At 42.3% G+C, this 10,435-nt stretch overlaps 1 protein-coding gene across 7 annotated transcripts in view; it reads left to right on the forward strand.

The window, feature by feature from the left end:
* LOC138735962 (zinc finger protein 229-like) overlaps positions 1-9,953 on the forward strand; it is a 45,338-nt gene extending 35,385 nt beyond the window's left edge. For 4 of the 7 annotated variants that reach the window (XR_011340030.1, XR_011340044.1, XR_011340043.1 and 1 more), the window contains one exon: positions 205-9,953. The gene's annotated coding sequence lies outside the window, so the exon portion shown is untranslated. The remainder of the gene's footprint in view (positions 1-204) is intronic. The other 3 variants (XR_011340036.1, XR_011340031.1, XR_011340038.1) reach the window with 3 other exon arrangements.
* The last annotated feature ends 482 nt before the right edge of the window (positions 9,954-10,435 follow it).

The raw sequence follows: 10,435 nt of genomic DNA on the forward strand, positions 1-10,435 counted from the left end.
CTGGTGTGAGTTTTGTGACACCTGTAACCCTTTCCTGATGGCAGCAATGAGAACAGAGCATGTGCAGGTTGTGTGGATCCTGCTGCTTTCCGACAACAGCGGTCCTTGTTGATGGTAGGGAGAGTTTTTCCTGTGATGTACTGGGATGTGTCCATTACCTATTGCACGGCTTTCTGATCAGAGGTATTGGTGTCCCCGTACCAGGTTATGATGCAGCTGGTCAGCACTGTTGGCAATACACATCTGTAAAGTTTTCCCAAAATTTTCAATATCATAAAATCTCCACAAACTCCTGAAGAACTAGAGATGCCAACCTGATTTCTTTACAATGTCATTCGTGTGCTGTGTCCCAGAAAGGACCAGATGGACAAGATGGCAAACTTTGGAAGGCTGCCTGGTCAGACTGACGATGTGAAAGGTGACCTGAAAGAAAGAGGATCATCTGGAGAACCCTCAAGGGGGCAAGTTTCATCAGCGAGACTGATTGAGAAGGAATCAGTTGTGGATCTCCTGGAAGAGGAATCTCTCCCTGAAACCAGCAAGAACCCTCCTGAGTGGTAACCATTTGCTTGTTAAAGCCTGGTGAACTTTGTTAATGCAAACTTCATGCACAGTACAAGAATTACCTGCAACCAGTGAGATTGGACTGTGATCCAAAGAACTTTTCTAATCTCACACCTGCGTTTAGTATTAGAGGGGGGATTAACTTTTCTAATCTCACACCTGCGTTTAGTATTAGAGGGGGGATTAAGTAGGTTAGATAATTTAAGTAAGTAGGTTAAGTAATAAGTTAAAGTTTAATTTTGTTTTCTTCTTCAATTGTAATTAAAAACTACTTTTGTTGAAGTGTTGTGGAGCAGATCCATTGCTGCTGGATTTTGGGATCCTCTGGACTCCGTAACATTTTTTAGGGGTTCGTCCTTTAGGATTTGAACATTGCAATTTGGAGATTTATTAGTTAATTGGGTTTTTTTGCAAGCTATTTTTGCAAACTAACTTAAAGCTGGTGCCTGGAAAAACAGCAACAATGTATATTGATACATTTTTGTTACAACCATCACCTGCAGAGCTGCAGACCATGAGAAAAGAGGAACTGATGGTTATTGGTTATTTCTGAGGCATTAAAACCAACTGAAGTTAAACATTGCATGTGGAAAGTACAAATTCAGAGGATTATCGTGAAATATATAGGTGAGGATAAATTTGTTCAGAAAGACTTAGAATATTTTCCAGAAGATAGATCTGGTGAATTGGAATTGGAAAAAATTGAAGGTGGGAGAAGAAAGAGAGAAACATAATTTTGAGTTGCAGAGACAACAGTATGAGGCTGACCAAGCTGAAAGGCAAAGAGAAGAGGCTGAAAGACAAAGAGAAGAGGCTGAAAGGCAAAGAGAAGAGGCTGAAAGGCAAAGAGAAGAGGCTGAAAGGCAAAGAGAAGAGGCTGAGAAACAGAAAATATCAGGCAGAGGAAGCTGAAAAACAGGAGATATGAGTTCGAGTTCGCTGAAAGGCATTTTAAATTAGAGTGGGAGGAGAGTAAGAGAACTGCGGCTATAACTCTTGGAGAGAGGTTTTTGGCGAGTAGAGAGGTAAATCTAGTGCTTCATTTTGATGAGGGATATATATTTTCAGCTTTTTGAAAACGTCGCTGAGAGCTCAAAATGGTCTTTAATGCTCCAAAGTTTATTGAGGGGAAAAGCACAAATTGCATCCTCTAGCTTGACTGCAGCGCAAGTGGCAAATTCTGATACTGTTAAACAAGCAGTATTGAAAGCTTATGAGTTGGTTCCAGAAGTGTACAGACAAAAATTTAGGAGTTTGGTGAAAACATGGAACCAATCTTATATGGATTTTACTCACCACAGTGCCCCGCCCCAAAAGGAATAAATAATGATTACAATTGTTATTGAGGAAATAAAAAGGTGTGTTCCCAATGAGATTAAATTATACTTGGATGAGAAAGACGTGGGGACATGGCAACGAAAAGCAAGGTTAGCGGATGAATATGCCCTGATTCACAAAAAACACATTTCAGTAAATTAAGCCTTTTCAGAGGATTAATGTGGAGCAGACGAGTAAACCTGAGATTAAATCTGGGGAGAATGTTAAAAACAATGAAGGTCAGGTGGGAAAGAACAGAACTGCTGCATTTGTATGTCATTTTTGTAAGAAACCTGGTCATGTTCTTGCAAATAGTTTAGTGCTGAAAAAGAAATTAGAAAAGGAGCTTTTACCAGAAGCATGTATTCAAACAGTGGATTTAAGCAGAGCAGATGTTCCAAATGTGGAAAGGAGGTCATAGATGTTTTCAAACATTTTTTGTCAGAGGGCTTTGTCTCAATAAAGGAGGGAGAACCACAGGTTCCAGTTAAAATTTTTAGGGATACTGGGGCTGCTCAGGCATTGTTGTTGGAAAGTGTTTTAACTGTGGATCAAAGGGCTGTCACAGGGGAAACAACTTTGATTAAAGGTGTTGGAGGTGAGGTAGAATCAATATCACTTAACAAAGTTGTGTTGAATTCAGAATTAGTCAAAGGATCTGTTGTAGTAGGAGTAATTCCAAAGTTACCCATGCAGGGGGTCTCATTTTTGTTGAGGATTGATTTGGCAGAGGATAAAGTTGGGTCAGTTTAAGATTGACAAATCAGCTCAGTAAGGATGTGGTTAGAGAGGATGGTAAGATGTATCCAGCATGTGCAGTAACTAGATCTGTGACTAAGGAAATGATGACAGCTGAAGAAAATCCAGTTGATAGAGATTTGCCCAGTACTTCTGAAGTACGTTTGAAAGAACAGGGTCATTGTGAGAGTAAGACAATAGTCAATAGACAATAGGAGCTGGAGTAGGCCCTTCAGCCCGTCAAGCCAGCACCGCCATTTTACAGATCATGGCTGATCACTACTATCAGTACCCCTTTCCAGCCTTATCCCCATAACCCTTAACTCCTTTGCCCACTAGAGTCTTATCTAACTCTCTTTTGAACATAATCAGCGAATCTGCCTCTACCACCCTCTGTGCCAGAGCATTCCACAGAATGTGGGTAAAAAAATGTTTTCTCATCTCCGTCCTAAAGGGCCTACCCTGTATTCTTAAACTATGCCCTCTAGTCCTCGTCTCCCCCATCATTGGGAACAAGCAATCAGACTTCACCTTGTCTATCCCCCTGATGATTTTGTATACCTCAATCATGTCCCCCCTCATCCTTCTAAACTCCATCAGATACAAGTCCAGTTTTTCTAGCCTTTCAGCATATGTCAACTCCGCCATCCCTGGAACTAACCTTGTAAATCTGCGCTGCACACCCTCTATAGCTAGTATGTCCTTCCTCAAAATTGGAGACCAGAACTGGACGCAATACTCCAGGTGGGGTCTCACCAGGGTCCTGTACAACTGCAGAAGGGCGTCTCTGTTCCTATACTCCAATCCCCTCTTTATGAAAGCCAACATGCTATTAGCCTTCTTCACAGCTTTCTGAACCTGCATGTTAGCCTTCAGTGACCGGTGAACAAGTACACCCAGATCCATTTGCACCTCCCCACTCCCTAGCTTGTCTCCATTTAAATAATACTCAGCTTTCCTATTATTGCCCCCAAAATGGATAACCTCACATTTGTTCACATTGAACGTCATCTTCCATTCAACAGCCCACACCTGTCCAAGTCCCTCTGCATTTTCCTGACATCCTCCTCACACCCCACACTGCCACCCAGTTTCGTGTCATCTGCAAATTTGCTCAAGTTATTAATAATCCCCTCATCCAAATCATTTACATAAATTACAAACAACTGAGGACCCAATACCGATCCCTGCGGCACTCCACTCGTCACATCCTGCCATCCTGAAAAAGACCCGCTTACTCCAACCCTTTGTTTCCTATTTCTTAACCAATTTCCTATCCATGTCAGCACCTTTCCTCCAATACCATGCTCCCTGATCTTGACCACTAGTCTCCCGTGCGGTACCTTATCAAAGGCCTTCTGGAAGTCCAAATACACCTCATCCACTGGCTCTCCCAAGCCCATCCTCTTTGTCACATCCTCGAAAAATTCCAGAAGGTTAGTCAAGCATGACTTACCCTTAAGGAATCCATGCTGACTAGCCCTTATACTATTATTTCTGCCTAAGTGTTCTGCTATTACACCTTTTATGATAGATTCCAATATCTTCCCCACCACTGACGTCAGGCTGACCGGTCTAATTTCCCATTTTCTCCCTCCCTTCCTCCCTTCTTAAAAATCGGCACTTCATCAGCCACTCTCCAATCCTCAGGGACCTCCCCCGAAACTATGGAACTTTGGAAAATGTCGACCAGTGCCTCCACAATTTCCATAGCAACTTCTTTAAGCACCCTGGGATGCAGCCCATCAGGCCCTGGGGATTTATCAGCCCTCAGTCCCAACAATTTACTCTCAACCTCCTGCTTCTGGATCCGGATATCCATTAGATCCCCTACTTCCCCAGGAAAGTTCCCCAAGTCTCTTGACACCGCATGACCACTACCCCCTAACTGACCATAACCTATATCCTCCTTGGTGAAGACAGTTGCAAAGTATTTGTTAAATTCCTCAGCCATCTCCTTGTTTCCGGTAATAATTCCACCCTTTTCCATTCTTAATGGACCAATTTTGGACCGAACCAATTTCTTCCTCTTCACATATTTAAAAAAGCTTTTGCTATCCTCCATTATATTATTTGCTAATTTCCTCTCGTACTTCATTTTCCCCTCTCTTATGACTTTCTTAGTTACTCTCTGATGCTCTTTGAAGGTTTCCCAATCCTCTAACTTCCCACTCCGCTTCGCTATCTTATACTTACTCCCTTTGGATTTGATATTGCACTTGATTTCATTAGTTAGCCACGGCTGCCATTTGCATCTCCTAGAGCCTTTCCTCCACTTTGGAATAAATTTGTCCTGAAACCTGTGAAAAATGTCCAAAAATACCTGCCATTTTTCCCCAGTTGTCCTCCCAGCTAGTGTATCTTTCCATTTTATTTTGGCTAGCTCCTCCCTCATAGCTGCATAATCCCCTTTATTTAACTGCAGTACAGATGCTTCCGACTTCCTTTCTTTTTCCCTTTCTAATTGCAGCTCAAAAGTAACCATACCATGGTCACTATTCCCTAATGGCTCCCCTACATCGAGGTCACTTATTAACTCTGCGTAGCTGCACAGCACTAAGTCCAGAATCGACTTCACCCTGGTAGGTTCCTCCACTAGCTGCTCCAAGAAAGTATCTCGTAGACATTCAATATACTCACTCTCTTGTGTTCCTGCCCCCGTCTGATTATCCCAGTCCACCTTCATGTTGAAGTCCCCCATAACTACCGTATTGCTACCACTTTGACATGCCACTCTTAATTCCTGATTTATACTTCTACCGATATTTGAGCTACTTTTCGGAGGCCTGTAAATGACCCCCATTATGGTCCTCATGCCTTTGCAATTTCTTAATTCTATCCAAACAGACTCTACCCCACCTGTTTCAATGTCTTTCCTTTCAAATGCCTGAATTTCATTTCTTATCAACAGAGCTACCCCACCTCCTCTTCCTAACTTTCTGTCTTTTCTATAGGACGTGTACCCGGGAACATTGATTTCCCAATCCTGCCCTTCCCGCAGCCATGTCTCCATTACTCCGACAATGTCATAACCTCCCATTGCCATTTGTGCCTCAAGCTCATCCATTTTATTCCTAACACTCCGTGCATTCATACACAATACCTTGATACCATATCTCCTTTCTCCCTCCACCTTTGTTCTCGATGCACTTGCCCCTACTCTCCTATCACTTTTAGTTCCCTTTTTCCTTATTGTTTCACCGTCTAACAGAACCACCCCTATATTCACTCTCCTATCTGCTTCCCTATCAGTCCTGTTCCCTTCCCCCTGCCAAATTAGTTTAAATCAAATCCGACAGCATTATTAAACCTAACTGCCAGTATATTGGCCCCCATTGCATTCAGGTGTAAACCATCCCTCCTGTAGAGGTCTTCCCCAGAAGAGATCCCAATGGTCAATGAACCTGAATCCCTGCACTCTGCGCCATTCCTCCAGCCACGCATTTAACCTCCTGATTTTATTATTTTTGCCCCCACCCATGTACAGCACAGGTAGCAGCCCCGAGATTACAATCCTGGAGGTCCTGCTTCTTAACCTCCTTCCGAGCTCACGGTAGTCCCTCTTCAGGATCTCCTCCTTCATCTTATCCACGTCATTTGTACCCACGTGTATCAGGACTTCTGACCGTTCACCTTCCCCCCCCCAGGATACTCTGAACCCTATCCGAGGCGTCTCGCACCCTGGCTCCTGGGAGGCAACACACCATACGGGAACACTTGTCAGGTTCGCAGAATCTTTTGTCTGTTCCCCTGACAATGGAGTCCCCAATGACCACCTTGTTCCCCTTCCTTCCTTTCCGCACCACCGGTTCCCTTGGTGCAACCTCTGGCAGGTTATCTTCCCCAACTACATCCAATACACTATATTTGTTGCTAAGAGCAGTAGCCACCGGGGTGCTCACCACAGAGCTAGCAACTTTCCCCCCTCCCCTGACAGTAGTCCACTTACCTGACCCCCCCAATCCAGGGGTAAGCACTTCCCTGAGCGTTGTATCTATAAATTCTTCTCTCTCCCTGATAAGCCTCAGATCATCAAGCTGCAACTCCATTTCTTTAATTTTATTCTTTAATACTTGTGTCTCGTTACATCCCCTGCAGGTATGTCCTGTGGGAAGATTTAAGGTCCTGTCGCTTACCTCCTCACTCTCTCTTGCGAGCCTAAGGTCATCAAGCTGGAGCTCCAGTTCATCAACTCGGCCCTTAAGGAACCCCACCTCTTCGCACCTGGCACAGATATGGTCATTTGGGAGGGTGGAGGTCACCCATGCCTCCCACATCTGGCAACTTGAGCAGAGCACTAACCCCATAGGCATGGCTCAGCCTTTTAATGTAATGGAATGTACAGTGCACTCACCTAGGAAGTGCTAGTAAAAACCGCCAACCTTTCTCTCCGCCTGCTTTCGCCGAAGCCTGATGAGCCAAAGCCTGGAAGTCCCACTCCTTCACTGTGCCACTCACTCGCTGTCCCTCTTATTTATTGGCCTTTTACCAATTAACCCCTACACGCTCTCCTGTATGCCCGCCCGACCAATGGCCGCCTCCGACGCCGACTCCTCTCCGCAGTCCCCGGTAAGAGACTTTTTAAAAAGTTTTCTTACCTGCCCCCGACTCTTCTTCTCTGTCCTTCTCCTCTCTCCTCTCCCAACTGTTAGGCCCTGTCCCCAGTAAGAGCCCTTAAAAAGACCTTACCTTCCCGACACGCTCTCCTGTACACCCGCCCGACCAATGCCTGCCTCTGACGCCGACTCCCCTCCACAGGTCCCGGTAAGAGACTTTTAAAAATGTTTTCTTACCTGCCCCCGACTCTTTTCTTCTCTGTCCTTCTCCTCTCTCCTCTCCTCTCCTCTCCCGACTGAGGAGTAAGGATGTGTCTTTGTCAAGGAAAGAGTTAATTCAGCCACAGAAAATAGATACAGATCTTGTTAGCTTTAGGGAGGAAGCAGTAACAGAACAGGAGTGTAAAGAAAGGCTAGGGGATATGACTTGGAGGGTGAATTGTTAATAAAACTTTATTATGAGGATAATAGTAGTGGAGAACAATCTGTATCAGAGGTGTTGGCTGTTGACAGGGTGGATTATAAGATTATGGAAACAGAATCTTGTGAGGGTAACCTTAAAGAAACCATGATTCCTGTCCACCTGTCTAACTTGACAATTTTGGAAAATTTGGAAGTAGTTAGACCATCTTAAATTACAAGAACAGATGCAGTTGAAATAATTACTTTTGAAATATAAAAATTTGTTCCCTGATGTTCCAAAAAAGGCATCAGTGATTTACCATGATGTCGATGTTGGAGAAGCAAATCTCATAAAACAGCACCCATATAGAATAAACATTCAAGAGCAAAATCATGGATCAGGAGGTGGAATATATGTTGAGGAATGACATTATTAGACCTTCAGACTCAGATTGGAGTTCTCCTTGTATTCTGGTACCAAAACAAGATGGAACTGTTAAGTTCTGTTCTGATTACAGGAAGGTTAATTCAGTAACTAAAACAGATTCTTTTCTATTCAGAGAATAGATGACTGTATTGATAAAATTGGAAAAGCTAAATTTCTTACTAAGTTGGATTTGTTGAAGGATAACTGGTGTGTGCCTTTAACTGAGAGAGGAAAGAATATTTCTGCTTTTGTAACTCTATCCGGTTTATATGAATATAATGTGTTGCCTTTAGGCATGAAAAATGCCCCTGCAACATTCCAGAGGATGATTAATTCGGTAATCCAAGGGTTAACACATTCAGATGCTTATATTGATGACTTGGTCACAAAAAGTGACACATGGGAAGAACATCTAAGAGAATTGGACAAATTGTTTGCAAGATTATCCAAAGCAAACTTAACAGTCAATTTGCAAATCCCACGGTAACATACTTGGGTTATGTAGTTGGCGATGGCAAAGTTGTACCTATTCAAGCTAAAGTGAATGCAATTTCTGAGTTTCCTATTCCCAATGGCAAGAAAGCAGTGAGAATGTTTTTAGGAATGGCAGGATATTACAGGAAATTTTGCAGAAATTTTGCTGAGGTTGCTCTTCCTTTAACCAATCTTTTGAAGAAAGGGGAGAAATTTGTGTGAACTAAAGATTGTCAGGCAGCTTTAGAAAATTTAAAGGAGATGCTATGCCATTGTCCTGTGTTAAAATCTCCAGATTTTGACAGACCATTTTCTGTAGCAGTGGATGCGAATGAGGGAGCAGCGGGTGCAGTTTTAATGCAAAAACATCATGAAATTGACCATCTATTTGCCTACTTTTCAGAAAAATTTAATGTTCATCAAAGGAACTATTCCACTATTGAAAAAGAACTGTTGTCTATCGTGTTTGATCTGCAGAACTTTGACGTGTATCTTGGTACCTCTCATGAACCAATTGTGATATTCACTGACCACAATCCTCTGGTGTTCTTGAATAAAATGAAGAATAAAAACAGAAGATTGTTAAACTGGAGTTTGATATTGCAAGAATATGATCTGCAAATTAATCATATCAGAGATGTAAATAATGTGATTGCCGATTGTTTGTCAAGGTGTTAAAATTGATCGTGTATAAAAATACTTTAAAAATTGAATTACTGGACTATAACATGTTATATATTATCTCTTTAGTGAACTTTAAGACAGTTTAGTTATAACTGAATTTTAACTCAAGAGTTAAAATTCCCTTTAAAGGGGGAAGGTGTGACAGTATGTTTGCACACAAACATTTTAAAACAGAATATTTGCAGGACTTTTGCAGAAAGAGCAGCAAATTATCAACAGCAGCTTGTCTGGGAGAGCATGTGATCTTTGCAGGAAGAGGGAGAAGAGTTTTGATCTCAGAGAGGGAGGGTGTGAAACAGAGAGAGAGAGAGAAGGAGACACAGACATCAGAGGGACAAGCTGGCAAACAGAAGGCTGCCTAGTCAAAGGAGAAGACTGGTAGACTGAAAGGTGACCTGAAAGAAAGAGGATCATCTGGAGAACCCTCAAGGGGGCAAGTTTCATCAGCAAGACTGATTGAGAAGGAATCAGTTGTGGATGTCCTGGAAAAGGAATGTCTCTCTGAAAACCAGCAAGAACCCTCCTGAGTGGTCACCATTTGCCTGTTAAGCACCAAAGTGAACTTCGGTGAACTTTGTTAATGCTAATTTCTGTGCACAGTACAAGAATTGCCTGCAAACAGTGAGATTGGACTGTTAACCAAAGAACTTTTTAAATCTTAAATGTACATTACACACACCTGCATTTAGTATTAGAGTGGGGGGATTAAGTAGGTTAGGTAGGTTAAGTAATAAGTTAAAGTTTAATTTTGTTTTCTTGTTCAATTATAATTAAAAACTACTTTTGTTTAAGTAATCTTGTGTTGTGGTGCATATCTATTGCTGATGGTTTTTGGGGTCCTCTGGACTCCATAACACTCGAGTTAAATTCAAACATTCTTTCCTTAAACAAGTGCATGAGAAGTGTCCTTCCTTAATCTAATAATCGTGTTCCCAGCAGTGTTCTTCTATACAAGGCAAATCATCTTTCAATTTTACCATCCCACATCCCCATCTCGGACCATCAAAACATATGGGGTAACTGTTAAAAATTTAAGAAATATCCTGGCTGTGTTAATTCAGAAGTGATTGTGTTGTAAAAGCGAGTACCCTAGCAACCTCTTCTAGCCATACTGTATCTGGTCAAATAAGTGTGGCTGGCTTTCGATACACTTTCCTTCAGCTGCTTGGAACCACATAGCTGATTCATTAGCCAATAGCCCTAACTTCTGATTGGTCTATAAACATTAATCTTAACAACATTTATGTAAGACACGTTTTAAAGGGTATTATAT

Source organism: Narcine bancroftii, chromosome 1, assembly GCF_036971445.1.
Source record: "Narcine bancroftii isolate sNarBan1 chromosome 1, sNarBan1.hap1, whole genome shotgun sequence".
Lineage (NCBI taxonomy): Eukaryota > Metazoa > Chordata > Chondrichthyes > Torpediniformes > Narcinidae > Narcine > Narcine bancroftii.